The sequence below is a fragment of the Oncorhynchus nerka genome, unplaced genomic scaffold, assembly GCF_034236695.1.
Source record: "Oncorhynchus nerka isolate Pitt River unplaced genomic scaffold, Oner_Uvic_2.0 unplaced_scaffold_4693, whole genome shotgun sequence".
Lineage (NCBI taxonomy): Eukaryota > Metazoa > Chordata > Actinopteri > Salmoniformes > Salmonidae > Oncorhynchus > Oncorhynchus nerka.
In genome coordinates this window covers 3,045-14,469 of record NW_027036610.1, presented here as the reverse complement: position 1 = coordinate 14,469, position 11,425 = coordinate 3,045, and the positions used below count along the sequence as shown (strand labels likewise).

The 11,425-nt window shown below is 43.6% G+C and overlaps 2 long non-coding RNA genes, 6 other non-coding genes and 2 pseudogenes across 11 annotated transcripts; all 10 read right to left on the bottom strand.

The window, feature by feature from the left end:
* Positions 1-4,100: 4,100 nt before the first annotated feature.
* On the bottom strand, positions 4,101-5,746 carry LOC135566497 (uncharacterized). The gene is made up of 2 exons (XR_010462103.1): positions 4,939-5,746; positions 4,101-4,225 (listed from the first exon to the last, which is right to left on the bottom strand). It is a non-coding gene; the product is annotated as an uncharacterized LOC135566497 (long non-coding RNA).
* On the bottom strand, positions 4,296-4,369 carry LOC115120602 (small nucleolar RNA SNORD31; annotated as a pseudogene).
* On the bottom strand, positions 5,727-5,794 carry LOC115120601 (small nucleolar RNA SNORD31). The gene has a single exon (XR_003862187.2). It is a non-coding gene; the product is annotated as a small nucleolar RNA SNORD31 (small nucleolar RNA).
* A 51-nt stretch (positions 5,795-5,845) lies between these two features.
* On the bottom strand, positions 5,846-11,167 carry LOC135566498 (uncharacterized). Of its 4 annotated transcripts, XR_010462105.1 has the most exons (13): positions 11,153-11,167; positions 10,574-10,739; positions 10,268-10,443; positions 9,724-9,763; positions 9,184-9,275; positions 8,912-8,959; positions 8,508-8,595; positions 8,069-8,118; positions 7,706-7,753; positions 7,139-7,197; positions 6,884-6,961; positions 6,397-6,430; positions 5,846-5,898 (listed from the first exon to the last, which is right to left on the bottom strand). It is a non-coding gene; the product is annotated as an uncharacterized LOC135566498 (long non-coding RNA). The 4 variants fall into 4 exon arrangements; XR_010462104.1 differs by lacking the exon at positions 11,153-11,167 and having other exon boundaries at positions 10,574-11,034; XR_010462106.1 differs by lacking the exon at positions 11,153-11,167 and having other exon boundaries at positions 10,268-10,303; positions 10,574-11,027.
* LOC115120600 (small nucleolar RNA SNORD31) lies at positions 6,578-6,647 on the bottom strand. Its single transcript, XR_003862186.1, has one exon. It is a non-coding gene; the product is annotated as a small nucleolar RNA SNORD31 (small nucleolar RNA).
* Positions 7,029-7,103, bottom strand: LOC115120607 (small nucleolar RNA SNORD31; annotated as a pseudogene).
* Positions 7,407-7,534, bottom strand: LOC115120611 (small nucleolar RNA SNORD22). Its single transcript, XR_003862197.2, has one exon. It is a non-coding gene; the product is annotated as a small nucleolar RNA SNORD22 (small nucleolar RNA).
* Positions 7,868-7,939, bottom strand: LOC115120598 (small nucleolar RNA SNORD30). The gene has a single exon (XR_003862184.1). It is a non-coding gene; the product is annotated as a small nucleolar RNA SNORD30 (small nucleolar RNA).
* On the bottom strand, positions 8,193-8,256 carry LOC115120614 (small nucleolar RNA SNORD29). The gene has a single exon (XR_003862200.1). It is a non-coding gene; the product is annotated as a small nucleolar RNA SNORD29 (small nucleolar RNA).
* Positions 8,671-8,734, bottom strand: LOC115120597 (small nucleolar RNA SNORD29). Its single transcript, XR_003862183.1, has one exon. It is a non-coding gene; the product is annotated as a small nucleolar RNA SNORD29 (small nucleolar RNA).
* Positions 11,168-11,425: the final 258 nt, after the last annotated feature.

The window sequence follows — 11,425 nt, the reverse complement described above, 5'->3', positions numbered from 1 at the left end:
TGTTCTGCTGCACTATCCCAGTTCACCACTAGAGACATCCAGTGGTGTTCTGCTGCACTATCCCAGTTCACCACTAGAGACATACAGGTATTCTATCCAGTGTTGTTCTGCTGCACTATCCCAGTTCACCACTAGAGACATACAGGTATTGTATCCAGTGTTGTTCTGTGGCACTATCCCAGTTCACCACTAGAGACATACAGGTATTGTATCCAGTGTTGTTCTGTGGCACTATCCCAGTTCACCACTAGAGACATACAGGTATTCTATCCAGTGGTGTTCTGCTGCACTATCCCAGTTCACCACCAGAGACATACAGGTATTCTATCCAGTGGTGTTCTGCTGCACTATCCCAGTTCACCACTAGAGACATACAGGTATTCTATCCAGTGGTGTTCTGCTGCACTATCCCAGTTCACCACCAGAGACATACAGGTATTCTATCCAGTGGTGTTCTGCTGCACTATCCCAGTTCACCACCAGAGACATACAGGTATTCTATCCAGTGTTGTTCTGTGGCACTATCCCAGTTCACCACTAGAGACATATAGGTATTGTATCCAGTGTTGTTCTGCTGCACTATCCCAGTTCACCACTAGAGACATACAGGTATTCTATCCAGTGTTGTTCTGCTGCACTATCCCAGTTCACCACTAGAGACATACAGGTATTCTATCCAGTGGTGTTCTGCTGCACTATCCCAGTTCACCACTAGAGACATCCAGTGGTGTTCTGCTGCACTATCCCAGTTCACCACTAGAGACATACAGGTATTCTATCCAGTGTTGTTCTGCTGCACTATCCCAGTTCACCACTAGAGACATACAGGTATTCTATCCAGTGTTGTTCTGCTGCACTATCCCAGTTCACCACTAGAGACATACAGGTATTGTATCCAGTGTTGTTCTGTGGCACTATCCCAGTTCACCACTAGAGACATACAGGTATTGTATCCAGTGTTGTTCTGTGGCACTATCCCAGTTCACCACTAGAGACATACAGGTATTCTATCCAGTGGTGTTCTGCTGCACTATCCCAGTTCACCACCAGAGACATACAGGTATTCTATCCAGTGGTGTTCTGCTGCACTATCCCAGTTCACCACTAGAGACATACAGGTATTCTATCCAGTGGTGTTCTGCTGCACTATCCCAGTTCACCACCAGAGACATACAGGTATTCTATCCAGTGGTGTTCTGCTGCACTATCCCAGTTCACCACCAGAGACATACAGGTATTCTATCCAGTGGTGTTCTGCTGCACTATCCCAGTTCACCACTAGAGACATACAGGTATTGTATCCAGTGTTGTTCTGCTGCACTATCCCAGTTCACCACTAGAGACATACAGGTATTCTATCCAGTGTTGTTCTGCTGCACTATCCCAGTTCACCACTAGAGACATACAGGTATTGTATCCAGTGTTGTTCTGCTGCACTATCCCAGTTCACCACTAGAGACATACAGGTATTCTATCCAGTGTTGTTCTGTTGCACTATCCCAGTTCACCACTAGAGACATACAGGTTTTCTATCCAAGAACTGGAAGAGGAAAGATGTTGAAAAGTGCTTAGGTTTTTCTCTTTTTTAAATTAACATAATTAAGTCAGTTAAGAACAATTTCTTATATACAATGACGGCCTACCAAAAGGCCTCCTGCAGGGACGGGGCCTGGGACTAAAACTAAATACAATATATCGGACAAAACACACAATCACCACAAGAGAGACAACACAACGTGCTTCTACACCTGCATTGCTTGCTGTTTGGGGTTTTAGGCTGGGTTTCTGTACAGCACTTTGAGATATCAGCTGATGTACAAAGGGCTATATAAATACATTTGATTGTGATTTGATAAAGAGAGGCCTAAGACAACATAGCAAGGCAGCAACACATAACACAGCATGGTAGCAAAACATGGTAGCAGCACCAAACATGGTACAAACATTATTGGGCACAGACAAGAGCACAAAGGGCAAGAAGGTGGAGACGATACATCACACAATGCAGACACGAGGTTTGAGACGGATGGCAAGCGAGACTACCATTCTCTGAACAATGTGTCGTATTCAATTAACTAGGTAGACCAGACCCAGCTGCTAGAGAGAGTAATAGTAATGGCATCTTGTTAGGCACAAACTGCCATGGTTTGTTGGACAAATGCTCTGGGGAAATGTTTTTACATCAACACTGAAAATAAGATCTGTGGTAAATTTAGGCTTAAACCTTTTTCTGGGATCAGCTAACGTCATAGAATTGAAGCATTTGTACTCAAATTAAAAGCACCTGTTATAATGGTCATGTTTATTGATCTCAGAAAATGTGGAATCTTCTAAAAAGCCAATTTATGATTGACAGGAACATGTGATCGGTGCCATATGGATGGTGTGACGCAGACCAGTACTGAACGGCGCACAATATTAACTGTACAGGCCTGGCCAAAAGTTGAGAATGACATAAATATTAATTTTCAAAGTCTGCTGCCTCAGTTTGTATGATGGCAATTTGCAAATACTGCAGAATGTTATGAGTGATCAGATGAGTTGCAATCAATTGCAAAGTCCCTATTTGCCATGCAAATTAACTGAATACAGAATTGTATTTATTTATTTCACCTTTATTTAACCAATTGGGCTAGTTGAGAACAAGTTCTCATTTACAACTGCGACCTGACCAAAGATAAAGCAAAGCAGTGTGAACAGAGAGTTACAGGAGTAAACAATTAAGTCACTTTTTTCTACCATCTTCCCGATTGTTTGGGGCAATCCTCAAGAGGCGGGTGAAAAAACAAAATTCTGACAAAACCATATGAAATGCTTGTAATTACACTTCACTATTCCATAGTAACATCTGACAAAATATATCTGAAAACACTGAGCAAAGCAAACTTCAGAAATTAATATTTGCGTCATTTATACGCCTTTTTTTTCTTCCTGTTAATCGCCAGAATTCTAATGTAAATCCCGGATTGGGCTCAATCTGTGTCCGGGAAACTAGCCTCATGAGCTAACACTGAATTACCCTTGCAAGAGCCCAAATTCTTTCCCACTGTAACAGTTCACATTAATACTATTGGTTGACGGTAGGGCCTGTATTAACTCACTTCCTTAACAGTTCTCATTAATACTGGTTGGTAGGACCTGTATTAACTCACTTCCTTAACAGCTCTCCATTAATACTATTGGTTGGGTAGGGCCTGCTTAACAGTTCACATTAATACTATTGGTTGATTAACTCACTTCCTTAACAGCTCTGCATTAATACTATTGGGCCTGTAGTAACTCACTTCCTTAACAGTTCTCATTAATACTATTGGTTGGCCGGTAGGGCCTGTATTAACTCACTTCCTTAATTCAGTTCTCAACAGCTTATACTATTGGTTGACGGTAGGGCCTGTATTAACTCACTTCCTTAACAGCTCTCACATTAATACTATTGGTTGGCGGTAGGGCCTGTATTAACTCACTTCCTTAACAGTTCACATTAATACTATTGGTTGTGGTGGGCCTGTATTAACTCACTTCCTTAACAGCTCTGCATTGCTCCACTTCCTTAACAGCTCTCAATTATTGTCCCAACTCACTTCCTTAATCACCTATTGTAAATCACTTCACGGCCAACGCAACAAATTGACCACGACACATCGCCTTTAACCCTCGTTCTCTCACTGATCACAAAAACACATCCCTTCCACCTTAGTAATAGTTGAACGAACCAGAGGTTCCGGAAATACAAACCGCACATTGCTGTCCGTCATAACCATGCAGTTACAGACCGCGAATTTTCTTTTTTCAACCCAATGGTAAAGGCCTGAGTGAAAACTTTATCTTTGGTGGTATTGAAATCGTAGCTGAATTTATTCAATATAATGTCTATCCCATTGTGCTCACAACATATTTTCAAAAACAAAGAATTACCTTAAATCAGCCAACTTCCTATAGCCAGTGAGAAGTCAAGTCACCGTCAAATGTGCAGGTTTAAAACCTTGAAGAACATGCGATGATTGACATCATTGTTCAGTATTGAAATCAGAACACCACATGGTTCATTAAAAATGGCCAAATTCAACAACTACCACCAAGAAAGAAAAATAGGACAAGCATTAATTTGTAGGTTTATTTACACATCAGAACAGTCACAGGGTTGAATTGACTTGGCCTGGTTTCCCCCACTTCCTTGCTGACCAATCAGGAGTGTAAGAGGTCTTGCAAGTGTAAAACAGGAGAGCTAGAGGGAAAATAGTGTAAGAATTAAACCCTGGTGATACTGTAGGGACTAATACACAAGGTATGAGATGACTTGATCAGAGATGAACCAATCAGTCAGCGTTACATCAGACTGGGGCGGTAATGATGACTCATCACGTCAGAGTCTGTAGTGTAGAACACATTGCATGGGTCAGTGTGATGATCCAAGAGGAACATTCAACAGAACATTAACATCTTCCTAATATTGATCTGCCCCCTTTCCCATTACAACACATATCCACTGAGTGGTCAATACATTAACCTGACCAGGTGAAACGAGCCCTTATTGAAGTCACTGGTTAAATCAGTGTAGATACACAGACAGGTTCAAAGGGTTTTTAAACCACAATACATGGATTGTGTACCACTCAGAGGGTGAATGGACAAGACAAATATTTAAGATCCTTTGAAAGAGGTATGGCAGGTGCCAGGCACACCGGTTTGTATCAACTGAAACACTGCTGGGTTTGTCAAGCTCAACAGTTTCTCATATGTATCAACACTGGTCCACCACCCAAAGGACATCCAGCTAACTACACTCCAATGTCGACCCACAGTTGTGTCACGGGCCAACATCCCTGTGGAACGCTTACAGACCCCTTGTAGGCAGACAACAGGCTGTTCTGAGGGTAAAGTCAATATTAGGAAGGTGTTAATGTCCTCTATACTCAGTGCATTATAATAACACTACACCTTCCCCTCCACCAGCACAGCAACACTTCAGCAGCCAACCAGATCTAAAGAAACAGAACAGTTTTAAAACCAAATAATCCCCATCTCAGATTACTAGACTACATCCAGAACATTCTGAAACCAGATCAGGTCCATGTAGTTCAGTCATTGTAGCCATCCAGCGGTCCAGGGTCTGGGGTCAAGCCCCCACCCAGACACCTCCCCTCCAGGCAGGCAGCCCACCTTACCCCTGCCCCAGGTAAGCAAGAGCAGGCTTGTCAGTGTCTGCCCAACCCACAGGAGGACCGATGGGAGGCCAGACCTTGATCCAGCCCCAGAACACAGAACTGACAACAGACTGGAGAGTGAGATTCATTCATGAGTAGTGCTCATCATTTACGACATCCCAGAATGCTTCATGTGGAAGGAGCGTTAAGATTCTGTCTAAAGTCACACACCTTTCCAAACCCTGCAGACACCAGGACCTCAAACAGAGGGCAGAAACCTAGAGGGAGAAAGTAGGAAAGCATGACGTGACATTGTAAGACCTTGTAGTCAGACATGAGATCAGTCTATAGCAGTGAATTCTAATCCTGGGGACACAAAACGGTCAACAAGTGTTTCCCCCAAGAACTGGGCTTGAGCGGTATTCCCAGAGTATTTCAGAAACGAAAGAGTTTCACCAACATTAGGGTCTGATTATTCAAGACTAAAAAGTGAAAGATGAGAATTGAGCTGTCAGTCTAAACAAAGCCTTATACATCTCAGTCCCAAGAACCAGGATTGTGAAACACTGCTCTAGAGTATAGATCAGTTCAGTAACCAATCAGTCAGCAACATCAGACTGGGGCGGTAACCGGAAATCATCACTTCTACATGATAAAGGACAGTTAATGGCAACAGATCAGAGTGAAAGTTGATCCCTACACCTGAGGTAGTTCAGTAACAGTTCTCCAGTGGCCAGACTGGAACAGTCAGGACCTGGAAGGAACAGATCCCTAATCAAACATTATGCAGAAGTACATTAGGTACTGCAGACTATATGCAGAGCATTCTGAAATGAGATCAGGCTTGGTTTCAGTCATTGTAGCCATCCAGCCAGTGGTCCAAGGTCTGGCTCCAAGCTCCCCACCCAGACACCCTCCCTCCAGGCAGGCAGCCCACCTTACCCCTGCCCCAAAAGGACCAGAGAGCAGGCTTGTCAGTGTCTGCCCAACCCACAGGAGGACCGATGGGAAACCTGGGTTGATGCCAGCCACAGAGCACCGGACAGAAGCCAATCAACTGTGACAAAGGTTCATCACAAACAGCATTCCAGAATGTTCCATGTGGTGGGTGTGTGCTGTAGCAAAGCTTTCATGAGAGGTGTAGTTCCCTCAGTGATGTTAATGAGTAGGTAGAAGGTAGGTGGAGTTTGTAGCAAGTTCAAGAGGTGCAGGGTCAGTGAGTGAAGATACTGTAAAAACAAATCATACACACCTTCCTGAAGACTGCAGACCCACAAGGACATCAACTGGGGGAGGAGAGTTGAGGATTATTAAGTGATATTGTAAGAACTAGTGGTCAGACATTAGATCAGTCAACAGCACAGCATTAACTAATCTTGGGGACCCACCCCTCCTCTGGGTTCCCAGGACCAGAACACAATGCTAGAGAGTAGATCAGTTCAGTAACCAATCAGTCAGCTTAACATCAGACTGGGGCGGTAATATGAAATCATCACTTCTACTAACCAACAGGTGGCACCATTATTAATTTCAATCTATTATTCAGTCTTGTCCTTGAATCGTCTTGGTACATTTTCCCACCACACTAGAGTGGCTGATTCTACTTCCTCATGTTGTGCCTGGCGTTCAGCCAGAGTGGACAGACTGCTGCAGTCATTGTCTGAACATCAGGAAGTAGCATAGATTGCAGTTGATAAGTGAAATAATCTGCCAGCTGGTTGTGCTACACTTCTACTCACAATAACTTGGATTCCACATCTTCATTCACTGTCACAGCAAAGAGCTTCTAGTGGCCAGTCTGGTACAACAGTCAGGACCTGGAAGAGGAGATTTTCTATCTATATTAATGTGATAAACTGCAGTACAGAAAAGTAGCCCCACCTCTATAGATCAGTTTAGTAACCAATCAGTCAGCTTAACATCAGACTGGGGCGGTAACCGGAAATCATCACATCTACACTATAGAGGACAGAAGTCAAGTCGATCACACACACCTTGAGGTAGTTCAGTAACAGGCATCTTCTAGTGACTAGTCTGGTAACACCATCAGGACCTGAAGGAGAGGAGTCAAAATAAACATGCTGAACAACACTAAGGGAAGGTGTTGACAAGGGCCCTGTACTGCATCAGGACTACCACTAGTAGCAGCACAAATCACCCGCGACAACTAGCACGACATGAATGATTCTCCATATTAAATCTAATAGCAGCCATTTTGGATCAACAATGCAGAGCCAAATGCTATTTTGTGTGAGTCTCTGGTCCCATCAGACAGTTGGTAACCCCAACCAGCTGTCCCCTTGTTGCCCTGGCAACGCCAGTGGGTCCACCTTTTGCAGGTTCTGTCGTCGACGCAGGGCGTAAGACGCGTGCGGGTGTCATCACTAGGAGCCAGAGTCACCATGACTACCAAACATCAACTGTTCCCTCTGGTTTGCAGTTAGTTTTTACACCTAAGACGGGTTATAGCTTGTGGCTAAGGCAGAGTCTCTGGTTAAGAAACATGGACTAGATTCATTACCCATAACAATTACCAAACGTACTCATTAACCAAAACTCACCAGTCTAGTTGGCATCACGGCTCCCTGTTCAGCCACATACAGAAGAACCTAGGAAGACATAAGCTTCAGGTTAGTCTGGGTGGGGACCAGATATGAGGAGGGCACAAGGAGGGGTTAGACATAACATATGTAGCCTTTATGACAGGTTACGTAGCCCTCTGCTGAAGTCAGCTATTCCTTTTCTCAACAGGAGTTCAGACGAACGAGATTCCAAAGAGAATATTCATCATGTTCAGCAGAAGGTTTGGAGAGCTAACACATGTGTTCAGCTAAACTATACAAGTAAAAGTTAACAAGCTGTGTAAATATCAATACAATAAACTATAAAGCACCACTTGGGACAGTTTCAGAACCACAACTTACCAGTATGTTGGAGTCCACGCTGCAATGCCACGGACCACAGCACCCAAACCCTGAAGAACGAAAGGCAAACATTTTATTAGTGTGATGATTGAGGAATCGATGACTAACTGCTGCACTATATACAGTCACTCAGCAGTTCATGTCGTTTCACATCGGTTCAAAGTGAGCTAAGATTGTCATCATTGGGACTGTAGCATCTTCAAGTGACTGGTTCCACAGAGTCATGGCACCCCAGTCCCTATACAGTGGACTACTTATTGACGAGACCGACTGGCCGTACTGTATTGTGACCTGCCCGTACTGTATTGTGACCTGCCCGATGGTGGTCCCAATCACAGCCGGATGTGCCCTAGACCCTGCGCCACTCAGGAGCAGTTCACAAGGAATAAGGTGCCATTTGGGATTCCAGCAACATGTGGAACAGGAAGACCAGTCCTACCCGTAGTGGGGAACCCAGTTTGATAGTTGTTGGACGAGCTCAACAGTGAAGGTCGTGTTAATCCCTTCAGGAAACTTCATCCCCACATCTGTTGAAATGAGAAAGGAAGTTGGTGTATTTGCCGCAAAGAACATTTAAACATACAACTGGTGCATTAGCTACAGTCACTCAGTAGTTCATGTCGTTTCACATCGGTTCAAAGTGAGCTAAGTTAATCATCATTGGGACTGTAGCACATCCCGGTAGCCATCTTGTACAGTCGGCCAGCCAAAACATGAAATTGCCTTCATCCAAAGTCACCCTGTTGCCTTTATAGTACATGGGTCCTGGTCTAAGTTAGGGCACTATAAAGGGAAGTAGGGGTACTATTTCAAATGATGTCAATGTCTTAACATTTCACCAACCTGGATTTTCACAAAGTGCATCAGTCTCATGGTCTGGAACCAGGTATCCTGTAGAAGGAATCACAAAATAATGTTAGTTATAGCTTGGCTTCTATAAGATGATAGAAGGTTCTTGAATAGAGCCCATCAGATCAAAGAGTATCTTCACAAAATAATCAGACATATGCTTGTCAATGGATCATCATATAAAGCCTGGATGTAGTGACCATATAGAAATGTGGTGCCATTAGAAGTGTCCTGAACACCAGTGAATAAACTCAAATGTTACTCACCAGCACACATTCCTATTCCAGAATGGAACTCCAAGTGGAGATTCTGTTCAGATGCCTTGAAGTCAGGAAGTCATGTCACAAGTAATGCAGACCTGTGCAAAGAACACATCCATGTTAGTGACGTACTGGTCTGTATATTACTACAATAGGCTTTGGAACACAGGACAAGGAGGCCATCAGATCAAAGTTAGCATCACCAAAAATCAGATATATGCTTGTCATTGAGGATCATCATTTATAGCCAGTCACCACATGCTGACAGTCTACACCAAGGTGCACCGAGTTGGTAACTGTAGCGTTGATAGCCACTGCTAACTAAAGCTAGCATAACGTCTACAGGTATGGTCTAGCATGCTAGCTGATAACCATATTCTTAATAGTTGTTAATGCTAGTGAATAATCACTTAATAATCTACCTTTACAGTGAGCTTGTATCCACTAACTTGGGAAATAGATAAAGGGCCCTGGCGAATCCCTTAAAGGTGAATGGCAGACAAGCTGAACACATCTAATGATCCTAGAGGTAGTCAATGTACTCACGTGTCATTCTTCTGGACTTCCCGACATCTGTCCTGCATTTCTGTTGATCAGGGTGAAGTTAGGGAGGTCCATTTATGAACAGGCAACGTGCAGGCATATAGAACCCGACACGGATATCGTCGCTAATGGAACCTTATTTCCAATACAGTGAACTACTTCTGACCAGATCAACGTTAATAAGTAGTACATTATTGAGAATAGGTGCCATTAGCGCAGCAACGAGTCGAATCAGGGGCCAAATGCTACTCAGAATCTGGTAAAGAAGTTTCTTCTTCAAAGACTGATTCGGTAAGAGAGAGTTCATTTTATCATCACCGTAGCAGAGACCTCTAATGTTGGGTTTATAATGACTGAAGGTCCGGTCACTCCTAACTGGAAAGCTAGCATACTAGCTAACATGGCACGTGGTTAGCTACTTGCTAACTAAAACCACCAAACTAGCCAGTTGGTAAACGAACATTCGCTTGCATCATTTTACTGCAGCAGAGTGAGTCATTGTACAATAGCAGAAAAATGCAGACATCTCAGTAAATATGCAGCTTACCTGAGCGGGATATTCTCTCTCTCGAGTCGTCCGCATCTTGAAGAGAAATGAAACCGTTTACACACACGGGGGACTTAACCCACAAAACCCTCTCATGAATAACCAAGTAAGCTTCCGTTCCTTCTTTTTCTTCTATGGTATAATGGCGTTCGCAACATTGTGCATTCCGCCACCTACTGTGCGGGTGGATAATAACGATCACGAAAAGGAAAACATTCGGGAACAAATAAAATATCATACAAACAACCAAACAATAAATTAACTAAATAAAATCAACCTGCTTTTCTATAAAAACCTCATTCTCACCAGGTCCAACACAGCCTCAGAAGCCTCCTGGGAGGGCAAGACCTGTAGTGCTTCTGCTGTAAAGTCTTCAAGCCCCAAAATCTTCTTGGCTGCAGCAGATATGAAACCCAGCTAATTGGACTTCTTGGACACTTGGACTGCAGCTATTCCTCCTTTGGCAGGCGCCCTGCTCCGAAGGTCAATACATGTTACTTCTGACGTGGACAATTTTCCAGATTAGTGCATGTTTCTTCTGTTCTTCATCGACCCAATTAACCAAAATAACAGCGCTTCTAGTCACCTTGATTTAATCCACATTTCCCACTGCTTTCTTCACAGTCCTACAAATGGATTTCCCAAATTAATCTCCTTGTCCAAAAAAATAGTCCATTATTGGACCAGTGTTTGTCTTCTACTACAACTTTTGCTAGTTTTGTTCCATTCTTTGATTTCATCAACTGTCTCCATTTCCTCGTAATTTGACCCGTCTCTCTCTCACACACACACACACACACACACACCAGGAGCTACTCAACAAACAGGACATTCCTGGATCACTGAGTAGAGAGACCATAGGAGAGGTGAGAACACAGTACCCACCTATACACACACACTTAATGTCTGGATGACATTAAGACCCACCACTGGTGTATCATCGGCTGCAGTGCTGTGACAGGAGAGAACCTACTGACTGGAGTAGACTGGCTACTGGATGACATCGCTGCACGCGTCTTCACTGCAGATTAACATCCTGGGTGTTGCATTAATAAAACACATCTGAAGAAGCTTCAGTGTTTCTCAACCTCCGCTCTGTGGGATGTTGTTAGCTGACAACATAATCACTTCTATAATGATAGTTTTAGGGGAAGTTTC